At 37.9% G+C, this 23,436-nt stretch overlaps 2 long non-coding RNA genes across 11 annotated transcripts in view; both read right to left on the reverse strand.

Moving 5' to 3' along the window:
• The window catches only part of LOC123384353, a 936,858-nt gene extending 932,253 nt beyond the window's left edge, over positions 1–4,605 (reverse strand). For both annotated transcript variants that reach the window (XR_006595332.1, XR_006595337.1), the window contains exon 1: positions 3,291–4,605. This is a non-coding gene — a long non-coding RNA (uncharacterized LOC123384353). The remainder of the gene's footprint in view (positions 1–3,290) is intronic.
• A 4,313-nt stretch (positions 4,606–8,918) lies between these two features.
• The window catches only part of LOC111559877, a 160,440-nt gene continuing 145,922 nt past the window's right edge, over positions 8,919–23,436 (reverse strand). For 5 of the 9 annotated variants that reach the window (XR_006595343.1, XR_006595338.1, XR_006595339.1 and 2 more), the window contains 3 exons: positions 9,878–17,715; positions 9,698–9,761; positions 8,919–9,195 (listed from right to left, as the gene is read on the reverse strand). This is a non-coding gene — a long non-coding RNA (uncharacterized LOC111559877). The remainder of the gene's footprint in view (positions 9,196–9,697; positions 9,762–9,877; positions 17,716–23,436) is intronic. The other 4 variants (XR_006595342.1, XR_006595346.1, XR_002741319.2 and 1 more) reach the window with 4 other exon arrangements.

Raw genomic sequence — 23,436 nt, forward strand, 5'->3', positions numbered from 1 at the left:
TTCCCTCCTGCTCATTACTGTATGGGATTCTCTCATCATTCTGGAAACTATATATCCCAGTTTTCTTAGGACAGTTATTCTTCTTATCCTAGTGAAATTATTTACAGCACCAACATTTTATTCTCATAAATGTCCTGGTCTAGATGATAAATTATATAGTCTTCCTACTTAGAAAGGACTGCAACATGCTGGTATACATAGATTGAAGCCAGACGGTCAGGCCCCCCGGGGCTAGCGAGCACAGCCAGCCTAGGGCGAGGCATGGACCCAGCATAGGGCCCATGAGAGAGAGCCCACATGGAGTGCAACCGGAACTATCAAGCCAGTGCCCCAGGTCTCCTACTGTATCCCTGCACATTCATAAAGTCTGGTAAAATGTTCAGAGTGCCCTCAACTAAGCTTACACAGAATGAAATGAATGCTCAGTGCCCACTTTGGGGCCTGAACGAAAAGAGGAGAAGAACACCCCAGAGTGAGAGCTGAGAAAACAGAAACCAGTGGGAAATCGCCAGGGAGGAAGGGATCGAGAGTCGGACTAGAACATCCCGCAGGTCTTCCACTATGAACATGCTTCCCTGGTTTATTAAAGAAACCAGTAAGTTTTCTCTTTTTGCACCAAAAAGGAAACCACATGCTCAAGAACGAAAGAACGTTTGGGCATTTTATAAAAGATACTTTTCTCCCTCATTATATTCAAGAATGCCTATATTTTTAAGCTGCAGTAAAGGAATGAAGTGAAAATTTACAGTAAAAGAAACTTGCCATTTAACAGTAATAAGACAAGCAATACGTGTAATAAGTATAAAATAGTATAATAAGCAGAGACTACTTCAAATAATGATGCTCACAGTAAAAGATAAGAAATAAACAATAATTTTAGGGCACTAACATTACTTAAATACATACAGTTGTGAAAACTTATTTTAAATATTTCTTTCTGGATTTTATAGAACTTATCTGAAAATCAAGGGAAAATAAGTTCATTCCAGTCATTTAAAAGCAGACTGACAAGCCACGAATGCACTAAGTGAACAAATATGTATAATATATCATGCACAACGCACTATTCTTTAAATGGTTATCAAACAAATAACAGGGATGTTTAGACCACATAGAAAATATAAAACATTCACATGTTCACAGACAACTAACATTGCAATGATAGGACAAAGTTTTTTCATACCCTTCATTTTATTTGATCTTCCAGACAGAATACTTCACAGGTGAACAAAACTACATTCAGAGAGCTTGCATCATTTAAGATCAAACAGTTAAGTAAGTAACAAAGATGAGATTCAAATCCATAGTTCCTAACCAAAGTTTCTTTGGCAATAGTTCTATTTCTTACAGGATCAGCTGCATATAGGAAAGTATATGATACAAAATTTCAATATGGCAGGAGCAGAAGAATAAATAAGGATTCTCCTCAGGGGCCACGTTAATTTAGACAAAGTTCTTGAGTTTCTATTCCCTTCTTTGTGAAATAAATAGTCATACTTCATGACAGCTTCCTCATAGTATCCCACAATGAAGTACTCCTAAAAACTCAAAAAGTGATACAAAGTTTTATTCCCATTAGAAACTAGAAATAATTAATCACCCAATTGTAATTGTAACTAATTGTAACTAAACAAGGAATCTTTCTAAAGAAAAATGGTAGGTTGGGGGCAGGAGATATAAGGGAGATGCCTATACTGCTATGGCTATAAGAGTAAAATATTGCAACATCTCTCAGCTGTTTGAATAACTGCCACTTGTTTTAGTTCCTTGAGTCACACACTTGGGATCTCCCAAATCTCCCCATGAGTCAGAAACTAAAGGATTAATACTGGCAGGCTTCAGCGCTAAGGCTAGTACCAACCAAGCTTACTAGCATTTGACCTCTGTCCGGGTCTTGGAGACATTCCTAAGGAATAAAGGGAAGACTCCACCATCTATGTACTTGCAGCTTGCTTTATGATGTAGCCAGAGTCATGTTGCCAACATCCCCCTATGTTCCTGCGATCAACACCCATATGAAAATAGTACTTTTTTCTGCCCACTGCAAGATAATTCCAAGAAATATAAAAACTGTGGCTGGGATGAAAGGTTTATCAAAATGTGATGCTTTACCTCCACTGATATTAATGCATCTGTAGAGAAGGTCTAACCTTGGGAGATCTGGGAGCAGTGAGCAGGCTGTTGATTACTTATTTACTGTCTTTGTGAAAGGAAGAATTAAAGAGCGCTTCAATTACTCAGGAATTTACTCCCCAACTCTGCAATGGAATGCAGCTGGACCAGGAATAGAGCCCTTCAACGCCAGCTGAATCTTATTATAGAAAGGGCCTCCAAACACCAGGAATTTGAGATACTCAACACCAACAACACTTATCTCCAGCTTAAAAATCTGAGACAGCTACAAAAGCTGTCAAATGACCAGTGAGGCTAACCCATGAGAAACCACCAACACTGTTTGCAGGTAAATATCATAGTAGGATATACTCTGTTCATTCAGGTAAAGAAAAGAGCAAAACCAAACAAAAATAAGCATGGTACTCATAAAAGTAGTCCGCACTTTAACAAGAGAGAGGTCATAAGGGTACCTGGGTGCTCAGTCGGTTAAGTATCGGACTTGGCTCAGGTCGTGATCTCCTACTTCATAAATTAGAGCCAGCATCCTGCTCTATGCTGACAGCTCAGAACCTGGAGCCTGCTTCGTATTCCGTGTCTCCCTCGCTCCTTGCCCCTCCCCCACTTATACGCGTGTGTGCACTCTCTCCAAAATAAACAAACATTAAAAATTAAAAAAGAAAAAACTAAAAGGGAGCGGACATAAGCCATAAAAATGCAAAAGAAAAACATACTTTTGAAAGAATATCTATTATGGGAAATGGTAAAATATATCTTATATTTTTGCAGGAACCTGATTTTTATTACCAATGACATTGAAGGAAAGAAACATGGACTTTAGGAAATAATCTCATGTTAACATCTAGATATAAAGGGAACTGACTGGATTGGGGAACTGGATTTTTTTTTAAGACTATAATATAGAATTGTAATAAATTAAATCACTCAATATATCTTTATGAAGAGCAAGACAATCTCAGGATAAAAAGATGAGCTAGATGTTAGAATACAGCAAATAAAATCAGTCCAATAGGCAACAAAATTAAGCACTTTAAAAATGCCAAAGGTGCTCCTTGGAAAACTGGCCCATACAGGTATGGCAAGGAGAGACGGAAGAAACAGGCAGGCCACTCCAGACCAGTAGGTAGCGGATGTGACAAGCGAGGGAACTTACTCACTTTGGAGGCTTGTCTTGGGCAACCGGAAGACGAGGCGACGCCGCACCTGCCAGTCAGATTCCTAAAAGATTATACGGAGACTTTAACGGGTTCGTCACGTACACATCCTGATAGTCTCAACGACACCTTGCTCTTTCAAGATTGTCCCTGAAAACACTTCCCATTGTAGGAACCAGGAGCCCTACAGCCGCCCGCGCGCGGGCGGATCCGCGAACATTTCAAGAACGAGAACCGGAAGCGGTGAGGGGGCTCTGAGTGCCCGGATTGAGCTCTGATTGCCCGGATTCAGCCTCGGCGTCAATTGGCGGTCACGTCCTCTCCGTGACCTCCTCCAACAGAAAGACGAGAAAAGAAAAATTGTGTGATTAAAGATGATTAAAGTAGAAGACAGGAAATAAAGATTAAGAAATGGATAACTGATTTCCTGGAAAATAAAAAAAAAAAAGAAAAAGAAAAAACCCAAATACGACAATAAATAACAAACGGTATAAAAGTAAAGCTTTTCTAACACGGTAAAATGTTCTCATGTTTTACCAATAGATGAAAACATTCCTAATGTTTCCTAAGTTTGTGAGGGTACCTAGAAAACATCTCAAGAATGATCCGAGGTCTTACCTTTCTCGATCACTTTCTGAAGTTGTGAATTTCAAGAAAAAGGGAGCAAATCCTGTATCCCTGAGGCTAGGGGAGGAACCCACAAGAATAATCTCTTTCAGAAGAAAACCTGTGAAGCTGGCTTCTATAGAACATTAAAAGCCATTAAAAGGAAAGGTAAAAAACAAAACAAACACTTAAAAATGTTTTGGAAAAGAAAGAGTTACCACCAAACCCTATGTTCAGCCAAGTTATAATTCAAGTAAAAAAACAAAAAACACACAAGAGAAATCATCCCTAGTAATGTAGAGGCTCACAAAGGATATCTTCCAAAGTTCTTCCTGAAACTCTTAACTGTTCAAAAGATCAATCAAAAAGAGACCAAGAAGTGAATCTGTAGTATAAAAAGATGCACACCAAGCACTGAATTCACTTAAATATAGTAATAATTGTGAAACAAAAATAAAATATGAACAATGATTGGGAAAGAATAGCTTATTAATGCTAATATGTAATAATTTAATAATAATATCTATCCAAAAACCCCACATTATATGAAAAAAACAGGTAAATAAAAATGGGTACTTAGTGCAGCTGAGCAGCAGCAGCTTCTAGTTCATGACATTGATGATCAGCAAAATACATGTTCAAATAGGCTATTTAAATTTTATTGTTTATTTATTTTGAGAGAGAGAGAGAGAGAGAGAGAGATGAGCAAGGGAGGGGCAGACAGAGAGGGAGACAGAGAATCCCAAGCAGGCTCCGAGCTGTCAGCACGGAGCCCAGCATGAGACTCAAACTCACAAACCAGGAGATATGATCTGAGCCAAAATCAAGAGTTGAATGCTTGACTAAGCCACCCAGGCACCCCTACCCCCCCCCCCATTTTTTAATTTTAAATTTTAAAAGTAACCTCTAAAATACTGTTTACAGGGGCACCTGGGTGGCTCAGTCAGTTGAGGGTCTGACTTGGGCTCAGAGCATGATCTCATCAAAGTTCATGAGTTCAAGCCCCACATCAGGCTTGCTACTGTCAGAGTAGAGCCTGCTTCAGATCTTCTACCCCTCTCTCTCTCTCTCTGCCCCTCTCCGACACTCTCTCTCTCTCTCTCTCTCTCTCTCTCTCTCTCTCAAAAATAACTAAACATTCAAATGTAAATAAATTAAAATAAAATAAAATACTGTTTCAGCAGGGGTGGGGGAGGGTTCTTGAAAATTGTTAAGCCAAAAAAAAAAAAAAATTGAACAAAGAAAGAGCAAAGAATAGTCTTTAAAAAGGCAAAGCATGCAAACATCAAAATAGAATTTACAGAAACCTCCAAACAATATAACAAAATGAAATCAAACATAACATTTATAAAAATAAACACCTATGCTAAAAACCCTTAGACTTGACTACAAAACAAAAGCTAGCCTCCCTAAAGCAAAATGACAAAAAAATTACAAGTAAATATTTGGACAAAATGCAGCAATTAAACCCAAGGAAAAAGAAATTGCCAAATTATATTAATAACAAAAAAGTAGATTTCAACAAAAATTAAATATGCAATATTTTATTTTTGTATGAAGATACAATCTATAATAATGATACTAGAGTCAAGCAATTATACTTCATAATATAAAATACAGGAAGCAAAAACTGTTAAAAATACAAAAAGAAATAATAGAAATACAGTAGGAGGTACATATTTTAATAAAACATTTATAGGCTTTAAAAAGTAAATAAGATTAAAAATTATTTAATAAATCCTAAATATTTAATAATATTATTTAACATATTTATATTGAACTGTATATGGAAAACAGAAATAATGCACTTCTTTCTCAAGTGGAAATTTTTACAAAAAGTTTTGCATGGAACTTTTGCAAAAATAGTACATATGAAACCCTTTTTAAAAAGTATAAATAATTTAAAAGAAAACTTCAGAAATTCTACGGTATACATTCTTTGAAACCAATTCAAAAACAACAATAATGACAACCCTACAAATTAATGTCAAAACATTAAACAAAAAATTTCAAATGTTTGAAAAATTTATATTAACCTCATAAATAGCTTATGTTAAAACATTAGAATAACAATTGCATCAAGGTTTTAAAGTAGCACTAAGGATAAACCTGCATACCAAACACCTGGAAAGTGGTCAATGTTACTGAAAAGAACTATTCATCTTGATTGAAAATGCTTTTATTATTTACAAAGAAGAGTTATGGATTCCATGAAGTGGCAAAGATAGTAAAAAGAGGTCCCATGTATCTTTCACTCCATTTCCCTCAAAGGTATGCTGTCCCTAGTTATAGCACACGATCAAAACCAGGAAATTACATTGAGGCAATGAATATATGTAGTTATATTGTTATATTATCACATGTGTAGATTTGTGTAACTGCTACAACAATCAAGATACAGAATTATTCCATTACTACAAAGATCTCCCTCCTTCTACCTCTTTTTGGTCACGCCCATTCCCCTTTCTGCCACCATCCCTCACCCCTTGGCAACCACTAATCTGTTTTCCATCTCTGTAATTTAGTTATTCTGAGAATGTTATGTAATCATACAGTAGGTTGACTTTTTTTACTTGGCATAATTATCTCAAGATCTGTCCAGGTCTTTACATGTATCAATAGTCCATTCCTTTTTTTTCTTCTGGGTGCTGTTTCATGGTGTCGATGCAGCAGAATCTGTTTAGCCATGTGCCTATTGATGAACATTTTGATTGTTTCCATTTTTTTTTGCTGTTATGAATAAATATGAACATTTGTGTACAAAAAAAGGAGAAAAAGGCTAACTGAATCTTGAATTACACAAATTAGAAAGGAGGTACAACAAAGCAATGTTAAGAAAATCAGAAGAAACTAATTCATTTTTAAATGTATAAATTAACAATTTAAAATAAAAATTAAAAAGTAGAATTAATGTAAGAAGCAGTTCTTTGAACATAAAAGAAATCAATCTAAATAACTATTTTCCAAAAAAAGAGTAATTTAAAATAAAATCCGAATACAGAAATTTAGAATGAGAAAGGGTATATGGTACAGTACAGAGGTGATTAAAAATAATACTATATATCAGCCTATGCTAACACTCTAAAAATATCAACACACTATACATTTTTTCCCAGGAAATGCAGTTAGTGAAATCGACCCAGAAGACTCAGAAATCATGGGAAGAATTTAAAAGTTAAGCAGCGAATCATTTGGCAAAAATGTACCAAATTAAAATAATAAAGTATCATACTTTATAAATCCTTCTGTATAGAATAAAAATACATGATTAGCTTTCCAGCTTATTTTATAATTTTTTGCATAATCTTAATATCTAAATATAAAAATAGGCAAAATAGGAATTCAGGCCAACTTCACATATACATATGCATTTGAAAATTTTAAATAAGGGGTGCCTGGGTGGCTCTGTCGGTTAAGTGTCCAACTTCAGCTCAGGTCACGATCTCGCGGGCTGTGAGATTGAGCCCCATGTCGGACTCTGTGCTGACAGCTCAGAGCCTGGAGCCTGCTTCAGATTCTGTGTCTCCCTCTCTCTCTGACCCTCCCCCATTCATGCTCTGTCTCTCTCTGTCTCAAAAATAAATAAACATTAAATTTTTTTAAAAAGAAATTTAAGTAAAATCTTAGGAAATCTATTTCAACATATTTTCAAAATTTTCACCATGACTGCAAGATTCATTTTTGTAATATAAGAAAAGCTTATTTTATATTAAGAAGTTTGTTAAGATATCAAATAATAATTGAAAAAACTTTCAGCAATACATGCTAAAAGGAATTCACTAAAATTCTACATATATTCCAACATATTAACAAAGAAAATCTCTATTTTTTTTTTAACGTTTATTTATTTTTGAGACAGAGAGAGACAGAGCATGAACGGGGGAGGGTCAGAGAGAGAGGGAGACACAGAATCGGAAACAGGCTCCAGGCTCTGAGCTGTTAGCACAGAGCCCGACGCGGGGCTCGAACTCATGGACCCTGAGATCATGACCTGAGCCAAAGTCGGACACCCAACGGACCCAGCCACCCAGGCGCCCCAGACAAAGAAAGTCTCTAAAAGATCACAGGAAGAATTTCAGAATTTCAGAGGTCTCTCATAAATTTGCTACTATGTATCACTATACACACAACTGCATTGTGAACTGAGACCCAACTGACAACCCCAGCTCCTCTGTTAACTGAGTTTACCTGATTCAGACCTGAATCCTCATCTGTATCCATATAAACATCTGTCCTTAGGAAAGCTTACTGTGGAAACACTGTGCTCTGTTGCCTAGATTCTCCCTTCAAGGAACAGCTTGATGCCCAGATGCTAGGAGTTCTACCAGTAGACAGCCCTTGACTCTCAGCCTATGAGGAATTACTGCAAATGCAGAGAAGTGCCTCATCCAAGGTCACACCTTTTCTAGAGTGGCCCTCATTCAACACAGGGATATGAAGTGCTGGCCATCCTAACTCAGCTAAGGACCACACGAAGGGTTATTCTGGCTCTGGAGCTCTTTGGGGATCAACAGAGGCCACCATTAGGACCGTATTGAAGCTCAACCTCTTTCTCTGCCCAGTCCTGCTTTTTTTCCCTTCCATTGCACAGGTGTTCATCTAGAAGGTGCTCCTTAATAAACATCCTGCCAGCTAAATTCCATCTCAGACTCTTCTTCCTAAGGAATCCAACCAATAACATTATGACATCATAATGTTATTCAGTACGTAGTCCCAGTATTTGTGCCAGGCATTACCTCTTAGGGAAGGGATTTAAAAAGTGTAAGGAACATAGCCTTTTGTTGTCACCTCAGATCTAGAGATGCATCTTTGCTCTATTTTTGATGTGTTGCTCTGAGCCTCAGTTTCTCATCTGTAAAATGTAGAAATCTAAGGGATTTCTACACCCTTTCCGATTCAAAAATGCCTTATGATAAGACGTTCAAACATATTTGATTTAAAACTTTAATGTCCATACATTCATTTAAATACTTTTCTAAACAACATAATAATATAATCACTCAGTAAAAATAAATTGTTGGATAGTTGGAGGTTAAATGTATTTTATTCATCAACCACTTACTGGGCAATTATTATGTGCCAAGTTATTGGGATAGGTTCTGAAATTAGTAAGACATTGCCCCTACCCTTGAGAAGCTCACGATTTAATGAAAAAAAAAAAAAAGATACATAAAATAGTGTAACAATAATCCATTAAGATAAGGTCAGCAATAAAATGCATTATGTTCTGTTGGACGATAGAGGAATGCACTCAACTCTGCCTGAGGGGCACAGAAATGGGTCCCAGAGAGGTTGACAGTCTCTGAAATAGAAAACGAAAGCTGTCCAGAAAGAAAAAGCAATGTACACAAAGACAATCTCTACAATCAGTGGTGTTTGGAGAACACAGGACATGGTTGGGACAGCCGGAAAGGGTTAGCAAATCAGTTTGAGGTTGCTATCGAGCAGTGGCAACTGTCCTTCTAGAGCCACCCTGTGCACTTCCCGTGTGCTCAAGATTATGATTCTCTGGATACAGATTGTGGCCCAGAAATCTGCAAGCCAAGTTGATTGGATTGATTTGCAGATGAGATCTGCAAGTTATATTTTAATAAACACTGGAAGCGTTCATACATTCCAGTATGCCCAGGACAGCCTCACTTTTCACCTATTATCCCAGCAAAACTAGCAATCTATGCTTGTTTGCATGATAAATTATTACTGTCATTCCAGTCATACATGTGTACCATGAAGGTGCCCCAGGGACCACAGAGAAGGATATGGGGTAAAAGATGGTTTAAGGAGGGGAGGCTCTGGCCCTTTACCTGATGCAGTTGGATCAATGTCATTCATTGGGCTCTGCTGGAGATTTCTTCTGAAGAACAAGTTCTGATACAAACAGAAATACAAATGGAAAATCATTGAATGGTTTTAAACATACAATGACAATGCTCAGATGGATAGATGACCTTGATAGAAAGATTGGTCATAGACCATCTTGGTACCTGTGTAGACTACGAAGTAGAATTGGGTGATCCACAAAGGAAACCGTTCAGCTGTCCAATGGAAGCATGAAGGAGGCCCTAAATAAAATATTGAGATCACGAGAAATATGTGAGAAATTTCAAAACTGGCAGGATGTGTTAATTAATTTTCAGGACTGGGGTGAAAGATGTGGGTGAGTTACGGACGACTCCCATGTGAACATACACCACTAAAGAAGAGACCCCAAGATACACTGCATGAATGCTCTATTATTTAACAGCTTAGGAAAATCTTCTGCAAAGGGCAAAGAGGATTTAGTGCAAAAGGCCAAATCTCTTGCCTACATATACAATAATGACAGCATTTATTCCACTTATAAAAATGTTCTTTTACCTTAAACTTTACTAAGCATTTTTAGATGGTCAGACTATACTCAAAAAAATAAAATTATAATGTTGAGGTCCAGAGTCATAATGAAATAAAAATTTACTAGTGTTGTATATAAGTGTTTAATCATAATTCTAAACTGGGTGAATTCAGGATTTGGGGAGCTGAAGATTATAAAATTTTGAGGAATGTCTTATAAAAAAGAGTACCAAATCAGGTTTAGAACTAAATTTTTACTCAGGAAAAGAAGAATGTATAAATTATAAGTTTTAAAAATATGAAAACATCACAAACAAAACCTAGAAAATATATTTATTACCCACTTAACATCTTCCTATAATACCTTTTTCCATATAATTGGCTATATCCTTTTTAATCACCTCTTCATAAGACATGATTTTATATGATTTTCTATAGCATGGTTTATCAGGCTTTGCAATCTTTGCACTATTGCCATTTTGCACCAGGTAATTCTTTGGTGGGAGCAGCTGGGGGGAGGGGGGAAGAGGAGACAGCCTGCCCTATGAATTATAGGTATTTTTGCAGCATCTCTGGCCTCTACCCACTAGATGCCAGTAGCATCCCCCCAGTTGTGACCATCAAAAATGTCTCCAGACACTGTCAAATATTCCCTGTGAGGAAAAATATCACACCCAGTTGAAAATCACTGATCTGTAGAAAGAAGGGAAAGATAGTGCCTTAGTCAACTTGGGCTGCCTTAACAAAATGCTTTAGATGGAGTGGCTTAAACAACAGAAATTTTCTCACAGTTCTGGAGGCTATAAAGCCCAAAATCAAGGTTCTGACAGGGCTTGGTTTCTGGTGAGAGCCCTTTGTCTGGCTTTCAGCTAGCTGCCTTCTCACTGTGTCCTTACATGGCTGAGAGGCAGGATAGGAAACAAGAGAAAGAGAGAGCAAGCTCTGTGATATCTCCTCTCATGAGGATGCAAATCCTACCAACCCATTCTTATGACCTCATTTTTATTTTATTTGCCTTCCCATAGGCCCTATATCCAAATACAGTCATATTGATGGTTAGGGCTTCAACATATGAAATTTGGGGACAACACAATTCAATAGAAAATAGATAATAAGTCTTTACTGTGGTTCAGTAAAAATAAATAAATTAATAATAATAATAATAATAATAATAATAATAGCATTTTGGAAAAGTTTCTATAAGCTTCACGACTCATTTGGTAATAGTTAACTTTATAATTGTCAAATTTGAGAAAATATCAAGTTTCCTTCATAAATAGCCTATAATATTTCAGGACATTCCAAGTTTTCTGGAACAATGATTAATCTTACATGCTTTTTTGAATTAATGATGCTTATTTACTAGTTTATCACAGATGCCCTCATTGGAATGGTATATTACAAGTTTTATGTTTCTGTTGTCAATGTCATCTCAGCAAAATAATTAATAAGAAATATGCCTACGTCTAGTTGGGGCAAAAGGTATCTCAGACAGGGAAAAGATAATAAGCAAAGGTTTGTCCTAGGAATGAGAGAATCTGTATGGGTAGCGTGCGGTATGTAGGTAGGGTGGTAGTGGATGAGAACATTGGCAAAAACGCTCTGAAGTCAGGAGGGGAGGTGGAAAATATTGCAAGGTGCTGGCAAGTGACTAAAACTAGATGGCCGCAATCTGAAATTCGGGTTAAGGAGTCAAAGATTGGTTGATGGAGCACTAGGCATATAAAAAGGCAATATGATGTGGGTGAAGATCATTAGCATCAGACCCATTAGCCAAACTTCAGTTTAAAGAAAGAGCTGACACAAACTCACCTGTGAAATCTTTAACGGTGTCAGTTCGTGTCCTCTGAGGTGGACACCAGGTTGAAATTCGATGTACAAGAGATTTCTTGAGGGAGAATGCCCATAGAAGATAAAAAAGAGAAAGGACAGAAGATAGAACCCTTCGAATGTGAGGAGGACCTGACACCTGCAGAAAGAAAGACAGAATGGAGGAGAACTGGCTGCAGGTCAGCTCTGAGAAAGTCGAGGCTCCAGGGCAAAGACAGCTTATTCTGCAATTGGCAGAAATGGGCCGGCTCTAGAACTCAGACCGTGCAGACTCATTGGCTAGGGCAGCCCTGGGAAAGCACGGTTTTGGTGTGATGCTGAAGGTGCGGAGGCTGGAGGAAGTAGGGCAACAGGTTCTCTTGAAGGGATATCTGAGCTTTGCACCTTCAAGGCTGCCTACTAGCCATGGCTTACTCATAGAAGTAATTGCTATGCACATAAATCTGTGCCAGTAAACTGCAACTAAATGTATCTCTCACTCACATTCTACTTAGCCAGATCAAAAATACGTCCTGGCCCACTGCGACATGAGTATAAATACGACAGATTGGAAGATGGAGTGAAATGACACAATGGGTATCATTGGTTGCAGTTAAAATATCTTACTTTTGCAAATTTACAAAATCATATGTCTCTGTGAACACATTGCTGAAGCCCCTGCCAGGGCATCGGAAGGGGCCCATGCAAACAAAGACCTGGAAATTTAAGATTCTTTAGCTTCACATAAATCTACTTCTGTTTCTAGGGGTGGTGGTGATTTTGTTATTGGACATGCACTAGCATGGAGACCTAATCCCACTCCCAAATCCCCAAAGCTCTCAGATCACTAAAACTAGCATAGAATGAGTAGATCTAGAGAAAACGAAAGAGCTGTCCCTCTTCTAGAATACAAAATCACCAAGTTCAGTTGGACCAGGGAGTTCTCATTTTTCAACTTGGTATAGAGGTCAAACTCTAAAGGTGGAGTGAGGAAGTTCAAGGTGGGGGCAGTTCTCAATACGATGTATATAAGAGCTCCAGATAAGGGAAGTCCACATAGGACAATGTAAAACAAAAATAACCAAAAGTGGGATGCAAACCCTGTTAAGGGGCTGCCAGGATCTAAAAGGGTGACCCAGAGCCATAGTCAACAGTTAGGGCTAGCCTCTAGACTTAGGCACTGGGGCAGAAGATTAAGGAGAACACCAGGAAGCCAGACCTCCTTGTCAGCAGCCTGACTTTATCAGTGCATCATGAGGGTGGGAAAACTGCATTGTGAATTCACTATCCCCAGATGTCACTGGGGAGGAAGGAGCTGCTGAAACATTACTACCCATTCCCCTTCGGCCTAGGAATTGAGCCTGGGAAGACAGGCCTTTATTACCCATACCTAGGCAGAGCAGGGGAAGGAAGACAGGTAACGAATGGGGAATTACATCCTTGCTGGGCATCCAAGCCTCAGAGCTCTAAATGTCCTAATAACCACCTCCAAGCTGTCAAGATACAAATAAAAGGAAAGCCTAGCCAAGATGAGACCCTGAGAGACATAGAAAAAGAGTTACCAGAGGAGGATAAAAACAGCAATCGTGCGTGTGTGCACTAACACATGCGCTTTACTGGTACAAAATGAGATGCAAGCAAGTCTGAAAATAATCCTGGAGGAGAGATCAAGAGGCAAATCAAGATAACAAGAGAAATGGCAAAAAAGAGACCTCAGGAGGGTCACAGACAAGTGGCCCTTTTGCAATTGCATCATTTGTATAAAATCCAGGTGTACGCAGCAAAACCGGCACATCCCTCAGTTTAAAAATCTCTTTCTTACACAGAGTTAATTTGTGTCCCAGGTTTCTGGTTATTGGTCTCATGTTACCCCTAAAAAATAATTTAGAACCTATGAGTGGGCTGAAGGAATTAAGGATTCTCTCCAGCTATAAATTATTTATCACCTTATTCCACTTTCTCTTTACCTTCATTGGGATGCTTCCAAATTGACAAAGAAACCTATTTACTGTTAATTGATTACCACTCTAAATTCATTGAGATTGCAGCAGTAACAAGCATTTCAAGTAGTTTGGCTGGGATTAGCTGTATCACATCACAGAAGAGGAGGTGAGAGACGGCTACCACAGGTTCTCTCCACTGACAGTGGACTTCTAATTCCAAGTGCACATGCTTGCTTCGGAATTCAATACAACAGTCTTAGTTTGTCTGAAAGACAAGCTAAAGTATAGAGCTTCATCTTTGCAGCACAAATGATGGTCAATGGGAATTAAATCAGGAAGAAAAAAAGAGAACAGTTCTACTACACATTAAACTTACTAAAAATAGATTAAAAATTCTTGATAACATATCTGTTGATAGCATTAGAAAAAGTTTTCATTTTTATTCAGTTCTGGCTTCCCAAATATAATAAACATGAAATTCTAAAGCAAATACATGCAGCAGAATCTAGTGTTGCATGGGAATAAGGAAATATTCTACACCAAGGAAATGTGCTCTAAGGAGATGTATTTTATTTCACAATATTTTTCCAGAAATGACTTGTTCATATTATCCATTCAATACTAATGTTTTACTGTTGAAATTGCTATTCCCCAAAATTGAGAGTATTTCTTACCAAAGCCACAGTTAATTGCAATAAAGCCAGGGGTCAGGGGTGGAAGAGCAATCAAAGAAAAAAAATAGTTAAAATGAATATACTTAAGAACTTTGACTCAATCTACAAGAATGACAATTTCTATCATAAATATTAACATCAATTTATTCATTCAACCAATATGAACTGAATTCCTGGCTCAAGCCAAACATGATTCCAACGGTAAGCAAATCTGAGAAAAAACTCTGTCCTCATGGACCATACATGCAAAGCAAGATGGAGGGTGTTGTGAGGAAAACAATAAACAAACTTATACAGTATTAAGCTGTGATCAGTGCTATGGAGGAAAGAGAGCTGAAGTACAGGGATAGGGTTGCCATTTTATAGTGAGTGGTCAAGAAAGACTTTGTGACAAGGTGATTATTTTAGCAGAAATGTCAAGGTGTAGAAAGAAGCTATTTGTCTATCTCGGAGAAGAGAATTCTACGCAGAAAGATTAGCAAATAGAAAAGCCCTGAGGTGGCAGTTTGTTAGCATGTTGGAGGTATTAAAGTGGTTGGTGTGCTAGAGCAAAGAGGGTGTGAGAGAAAAGTCAGCGATGATGTCATCAGAGTTTGGATCAAGCAGGGTGTGGGCAACCACCATCCAGACTTTGCCTCTTCCCTTGTGAATGGACGGGTCTGGCTCCTCTGAAAAGAATGGGAACAAAGAAATCCAGAGGAAGGAGAGAGAGAAGTATTCAGGAGGTTATCAGAGTAGCCCAGGCAAAAGATGTTTCTGAGAGATTTCAGTGCCTCCACTTTGCAACAGTTCAAAGACAGGACTGTCAGACCTCTGGGTGTCAATTTCCATAGAGAGGCAGAAGTTGAAGATAGCTGAGGTTCACGTCCTAGAGTTGCCATTTATTAAGAAGGGAAGACCGTAGGGGAAGGTGGGCAGATTTGAGGCAGAGAAATTAAGAGTTTTATTTTGATCATATCAAAATCGAGATGACAATTAGCTATCCAAGGGGAGATATGCGTGCATGTGTGTGTGTCTCTTACTGGTCATATTACTGAGAAAAAAATCACTATTGCTGCTAGTAGGATTGAATCATGGATTCAATTAAAAAAAAAAAAAAAAGCCAAAGGAGGAAATGCCTGAGGCATCAGAGAAACACTGAAGGACTATTGAACTGACATAGCTAAAATGCCAAAATGTCACCAGCTGAATGATCTTAGGGTGTCAAACAACTTTTCAGGGGCCCAGAAGTCTCTCCTGTCTAAAATAAAGAAGGATGACTAAATTCCATGAATGAATGATTCAGCCCTTCCAAATTCAAAGAGGATGTAAATCCTCCCAAACTATTCCCCACAAATAGAGCCCTCTTATCCACCCCAGGAAAAGGAAAAAAAAAAAGCTATTGTGTAGATGACAAGTCTCCTCCTTTGGGAACTTCACTTGTGTTAAGGCCGATCTTTGCAGAGGCTGCACAATGTAGAGTGAGAAATGTGCAAGCTTTCAGACTCAGCACGTTCCAATCCTGGCTCTTGTGGCAGGAGCTCTGTAACCTCGCTCAGATCTCCCAAATTCTGCCCAAGAGTCCTTATTTACAAAAGAAACCAAAGAATACTGTTCTCACAAAGTTGCTACCAAGATATAAAAATTAAAGAATTTAACACCATGTAATGTGGTATATAATGAAATGGGATTTAGACTCCACTATATGATTTAGAATATACCATAATATTTAGTTCCCTCCTTTCTTTTTCCTATCTCCCCACTCCGCACTCCACAGCTTGAAGGAAGCTGGACGAGAACCAAGCCCTTTAGTGTCAGGATTTGATTAGTCACGTAGCTGAATGAGTGAGAGCTCTCTCAATGATATGAATTAATTTACACAGTGGGGAGGCCAAGAGAACTACGTTTTTAAGCATCTACTATATGCAAGGTATTTTGTAAACATTGCTCAAATTAATCTCCATAACAAATATACAAGGTAAATATTTTCATCCTATTTTATAAATAAGGAATTGGAGGCTCTAAAAGGTTAAGTAATTCAAGTAATTCACACAAGATCATGCAACCAGTAATTGTTCTCATCCATGCTTGATTCTGCAACGTCTTTCGCTCCCTTGATGCTGCTTCCCACCCTTGCTGGGTGCCTAGTGTTATATTGAAACATGGTGGTGGGACCAGGTCTCCAGACTAAGAATAGCCTGTGAACATGACCTGTCTAGACTTATGCCTGTCTGTGCCTCTCTCTTCTCTGAGTCCCGCCTGCCACTGTGCTCTGTCTGTACTTCAGTTTTTATGATCAAAGCCCTTCTTTAAATCAATGTTATTCCTGATCAGTCATCTAAGCATGTCTGTAGCCAGCAGCCTGGCCTGCAAAGTGATCTCCTTTGACTACTGTTATTCAACTTTGTAGAAACCTAGAAGTCATCTTTAAGTTTTCCCCTAAGTCACTGCTAACATCCAATCCATCATCAAGTGCTGGGTCTCTATGTCCAAAATATCTCTCAAATATTCCCACCTCTATTTCTGTAACCATCAACCTACTTCTGGTCACCACTAACCAGTCACCTGGATTTCTCCCATTTTCTCTCTTCCCCAAACCCAATCATTCTCCACTTAAACAAAGTAAGATTTTAAAGTGGAAACGAATGATGCATACCCCTTTCCTTTCCTTTCAAACAACGTCCTTAGCTTCTCACTTCTCCTCTAATAACATCCTTACCCTTTTCAGGAACATGCACTTACCCACAAGCCAGCATGACCTGGCTCTGGCTCTCACTTTTACCCTTCATGCACCAGCCACAGTGGTTTCCTTTCACTTCCAGGGGAGGCAAGGCTCCCTTTTCTCTGAGATGTCCTGCTCCATCCCTTCTCAGATGCCTCGTTCCTTGTCATCCTTCCAGTTTCTGCATACATGTTACCGCTCTATTTCTATACTCATTTCCATTGCTTTATAACAATTGCAGTTTGTAATTGCATCTAGTTGACTTCCAAAAGAAGAGCCTTCCAGGTAGAGGTAAGAGCAGCCACAAACATGTGCAAGGGTTCCGATCAGAGGCGAGAAAGAGCTATGTAGATTCAAGAAATACGCTGAAAAAAAATTTTTTTTTAACACAAACTTTATATGCCAGACTGTGGACTCCATGGCAGCAGAGCCATCCTGTCTTATTCGCCAATTTACCAAGCCTTATAGGAATAGTGCCTGATACTTAAGAGTCACCTGGTACACATGCAGGACACAACTTATCACCTTTGAAATCAAGTGTAGCAGTCACTCTGGACATTACTGATTAATATTTACTCAGTTTAATCTCTTTTTCTCAACAGCGCAGAAAATAGGTGGCGTTCTAGGCAGAAACATGTATCTAACCACCTCACATACGCATGGTTTATTTGTAGTCACTGGTTCTTATCTGTGCATAATTTTGTTATCTTGGTTCAGACTTAACTTCCATTTAATGAATCCATGACTCATTTTTTTTTTCTCTCTACTGTGACTCTCCGGAGGCTTTGTTTTCCATAGGCTGTGGGTTGATCTGAAATGTCATGTGGTCTCATCTTGACTGAAGTGTCATTCACAAAAATAAGTATCTTGGCATTTCCTTGTCTGAGCTGCTACCTTGACAAAGGCCTTACAAATATTTTATAAATATTTACTGATGGTATGATAAAAATCGTAGGATCTAATAAGCCTGCCTTTTTATTTAGTGAAATTTATTTCAGAAGTCTGCGTTTATTCAACCTAAGATTGTTATATGTATAATGAGATTTGCATTAATTTTCAAAAATCCCAGGTAAGAACTTATAAAGTGGTGAGTAGTACATTCAAAAATGATGCTCAGTTAAGAATAAGTCCAATGTGAACATTAAATGACAGTTTTGTTAAATGCCTATTTAATATCTATATCTGTGTTAAATTATTTCACATATATCTTTAGTCTTATAGAGAAGATATTATTATTATTTTTTTTAGAGAAGATATTACTATCCAACTTTTGCAAAAGAAAAAACTTAGGCTCACTGAGATCAAGACAATTTTTTCAGCGGCATAGAGCTAGTAACTCACAGAACCACAACTGGAATCTCATACAAGAGTCAATTTAATGAATGAAGATCTTAGTGTTTCAACTGTGTGTGGGGGGGAACTAGAATGTAAGTAAAGATATCTAGCTTTTTAAAATTTTTTTAAAGTTTATTTATTTATTTTGAGAGAGAAAGAGAGAGGGAGAATGAGCACAAGCAGGGGAGGGCCAGAGAGAGAGGGAGAGAGAGAATCCCAAGCAGGTTCCACACCGCCAGTGCAGAGTCCAATGTGGGGCTCACACCCATGACCAGGATACCGGGAGATCATGACCTGAGCTGAAATCAAGAGTCAGATGCTTAACCGACTGAGCCATCCAGGTGCCCCAGATATCTAATTTTTTAAATGATCAGACTCATCACCCATTGCAGCACTAATACTGCAGAAAAAAACAAAAAAAAAACAAACAAACAAACAAAAAACCTCTAAATTCTCTGTGGCTTACAGCCATAAGCATTTGTGTCTTTTCATTTATGGCCCTATGTGCCAACTGAGTTTGGGTGACCTTGGCTGGTCTCACTTAAATTGTTGTGTGTTTGACTGGACTCCAACTGCAGGTAAAGTTCAGGTCTGTTCTTTTTTTGTTTGTTTTTTTTCTCATTATTTTGAGGCAAGAAGTACCTGGGGCAGGCAGCAAAGCACAAGAGACTAAACCAAATGGCAACAAATGGAAACACATTTAAAGTTTCAGCTTACTTCTACATTTCATTGGCCAAAGCAAGTCACATGGCCAGGTCCAAAATTAAGTGGACAAGGAATTCTACCTAATAGACTATGTGAGGTACTATAATAATACATAGTAAAAAGCATGTATGCGTATACCTATAATATGAAGAAAGTGAAGAAATGGAAACAATACTACAATCTATCACAGCATTCATACTTTCTAGTCTTTGAATTCAAGGAACAATCTTGGACCCAGTTAATTAAAAGTGATATAAAATGAATAAATTAGATCAAACCTTTTAAAATTAATTTACTGACAAAAATGCTTTTTCTAAGACATGTGTTTATGTATAAACCTAAAGATAAATGGGTACAACTGTTTCGAGAATATCATGAAAAAGAATATATCAAAAATAGAAACTAGCAGTTCCAAAACTCCCATAAGCAAAGAAAAATTGATGAACAGCAAGAGTCATTTTTAAACCTGTCATATTAACAGCCATTAGCTACTAAAATTTATCATTAGGTATTAGTTTATAGGTCTCACCAGTAGAAAGATACTAAAGATCAATGCAAAAATAATAAGATTCTATTTAATATGATGGGCTGAAGGAAAGTGTTCAATTCATGAGTATGGAAAAGGCTAGGAAATATCTTGATAAAGTTGTTCATATTGCACTGTCTCTGAAAAATGTAAGAAAGCTACAATTTATAAAAGATGATCAAAGATCTTAGGTAACATGTTTAAATGCTAGAAATGAAGAGAGAAAGAAAGAAACACAAGCACAAAATCACTCAGTCTCTTAGGCCAATGAAAGTAAGAGCAAAAATTATAGAAGCAAAAACCCCACAAAATGTTAATATGAATACCTTTAATTGAATCACATTTCATGTCTGTTGTTAAACTAAGAATAAACAAACAGATAAGTGAAAATATTTATCATTGCCATTTGGTGAACATCATTTCAGACATATTGTGCACATCCCATCTGTATAAGAGAAAGGAGGAATGAAGGAAGGAAGGAAGGAAGGAAGGAAGGAAGGAAGGAAGGAAGGAAGGAAGGAAGGAAGGAAGGAAGGGAGGAGAGAAAAATTTGCCAACACTACAACTACACCAATGCTACTTTTAAAAGAAATTATTAAATTTTCTTTGAATTTACCAGAAGAAGAAAAAAATGTAACTAAAGGAAATGCTGAACTATTTTCACATTTTCTTTACCACAGAGATATTAATATTTAAATATTAAGAAATTAGTTCTAAATTTTTAAGAGGTTGGAATCATTATGCTATTTAACAACATGTGTTAACTTTAAAAGTACATACAAATACGTTTCTACAAAAGATGAAGAAATTAGTCCACTTTAAATTCTTTCCATTTCCAGATTAAAAACAATAATAATAATGAATGGTATTTAATTATTTCATCATGGTTTATAACATTTACATATACATTTTCCTACCACTTCTTCCACTGGCTGAAGCCAAACATAATGACCTTCTTATAATTCCTTATTCCTGCCAAGATCACCCCTGCCTTAGATTCCTTTTACTTACTTTTCCCCCTTTCTGGAAAACTCTGGCCCCAAATATTTGCCAGGCTGTCGTCTTGCTGTCAGTCAGGTCTCAGTTCAGATGTCACCCTCTCAAAGACCATAGATCCTCAAATACACAACAGAGATCACCTTGTTTTATTTTGGAGCATTATCATGATCAGAAATTCTCTTCTTGAGCACTTTATTTTCTGTCTTCCCACACTAGCATGTAAATTCCATGATATCAGGAATACTTTGTTTACCACTTCCATGCAGGACAGTGACACGTTGGTGGAAATCACTTTTCTCCAGATTGCAGAAGACTTGTGCCAGATGCCAGCAAACACTCTGGTCTCAAGCTAGGCATCAAGGATTTGACAGTTATGCTTCATGTTTTGCAGTTTGGGATTGTTTATCCTCATCGCACTGTTGATGGTTTTTTACAGCATTCACCTTCATTTGTCTTTTTCTTGCTGTTCCTGGCTTTGATGCATTTTTAGAGAGGAAGTTTAACTAAAATCCTTCCACATCAACATCAGCAATTTGCATGTGCATACACAGTAAATATTTTAATTCTCCAATTTGTCTGTGTAAGACTGAACTTAAAAGGAGGAGATGCTAATGGGAGCTAAACATTGTGAACCACCACTGCCATTGAGAGTTGCAGATGCCTTTGGAAATCTGATAAAGAAGATACACTCTTTCCTCCATAAAAAATGAATAGGCAGACTTTTATAGGCAGACTCACAACTACAGTGTCCTGAAAGCCCATTCATGTACTTCTCGGAGAACCATGGACCACGCATAAGGAGCCCTGAATGAATGTGGATTTTAGGTCAGATTTCTCCAATTAACATTTTGAACCTCTTTCAATGTACACATAATATTTTTTTTTTTTTTTTTTTTTTTTTTTTTTTTTTTTTTTTTTTTTTTTTAAATTTTTTTTTTTTTTTTTTTATATGAAATTTATTGACAAATTAGTTTCCATACAACACCCAGTGCTCATCCCAAAAGGTGCCCTCCTCATTATCCATCACCCACCCTCTCCTCCCTCCCACCCCCCATCAACCCTCAGTTTGTTCTCAGTTTTTAAGAGTCTCTTATGCTTTGGCTCTCTCCCACTCTAACCTGTTTTTTTTTTTTTTTTTTTTCCTTCCCCTCCCCCATGGGTTCCTGTTAATTTCTCAGGGTCCACATAAGAGTGAAACCATATGGTATCTGTCTTTCTCTGTATGGCTTATTTCACTTAGCATCACACTCTCCAGTTCCATCCACGTTGCTACAAAAGGCCATATTTCATTTTTTCTCATTGCCACGTAATATTCCATTGTGTATATAAACCACAATTTCTTTATCCATTCATCAACTGATGGACATTTAGGCTCTTTCCATAATTTGGCTATTGTTGAGAGTGCTGCTATGAACATTGGGGTACAAGTGGCCCTATGCATCAGTACTCCTGTATCCCTTGGATAAATTCCTAGCAGTGCTATTGCTGGGTCATAGGGTAGGTCTATTTTTAATTTTCTGAGGAACCTCCACACTGTTTTCCAGAGCGGCTGCACCAATTTGCATTCCCACCAACAGTGCAAGAGGGTTCCCGTTTCTCCACATCCTCTCCAGCATCTAGAGTCTCCTGATTTGTTCATTTTGGCCACTCTGACTGGCGTGAGGTGATACCTGAGTGTGGTTTTGATTTGTATTTCCCTGATAAGGAGCGACGCTGAACATCTTTTCATGTGCCTGTTGGCCATCCGGATGTCCTCTTTAGAGAAGTGTCTATTCATGTTTTCTGCCCATTTCTTCACTGGGTTATTTGTTTTTCGGGTGTGGAGTTTGGTGAGCTCTTTATAGATTTTGGATACTAGCCCTTTGTCCGATATGTCATTTGCGAATATCTTTTCCCATTCCGTTGGTTGCCTTTTAGTTTTGTTGGTTGTTTCCTTTGCTGTGCAGAAGCTTTTTATCTTCATAAGGTCCCAATAATTCAATTTTGCTTTTAATTCCCTTGCCTTTGGGGATGTGTCGAGTAAGAGATTGCTACGGCTGAGGTCAGAGAGGTCTTTTCCTGCTTTCTCCTCTAAGGTTTTGATGGTTTCCTGTCTCACGTTTAGGTCCTTTATCCATTTTGAGTTTATTTTTGTAAATGGTGTGAGAAAGTGGTCTAGTTTCAACCTTCTGCATGTTGCTGTCCAGTTCTCCCAGCACCATTTGTTAAAGAGGCTGTCTTTTTTCCATTGGATGTTCTTTCCTGCTTTGTCGAAGATGAGTTGGCCATACGTTTGTGGGTCTAGTTCTGGGGTTTCTATTCTATTCCATTGGTCTATGTGTCTGTTTCTGTGCCAATACCATGCTGTCTTGATGATGACAGCTTTGTAGTAGAGGCTAAAGTCTGGGATTGTGATGCCTCCTGCTTTGGTCTTCTTCTTCAAAATTCCTTTGGCTATTCGGGGCCTTTTGTGGTTCCATATGAATTTTAGGATTGCTTGTTCTAGCTTCGAGAAGAATGCTGGTGCAATTTTTATTGGGAT

The sequence above is a fragment of the Felis catus genome, chromosome A1, assembly GCF_018350175.1.
Source record: "Felis catus isolate Fca126 chromosome A1, F.catus_Fca126_mat1.0, whole genome shotgun sequence".
Lineage (NCBI taxonomy): Eukaryota > Metazoa > Chordata > Mammalia > Carnivora > Felidae > Felis > Felis catus.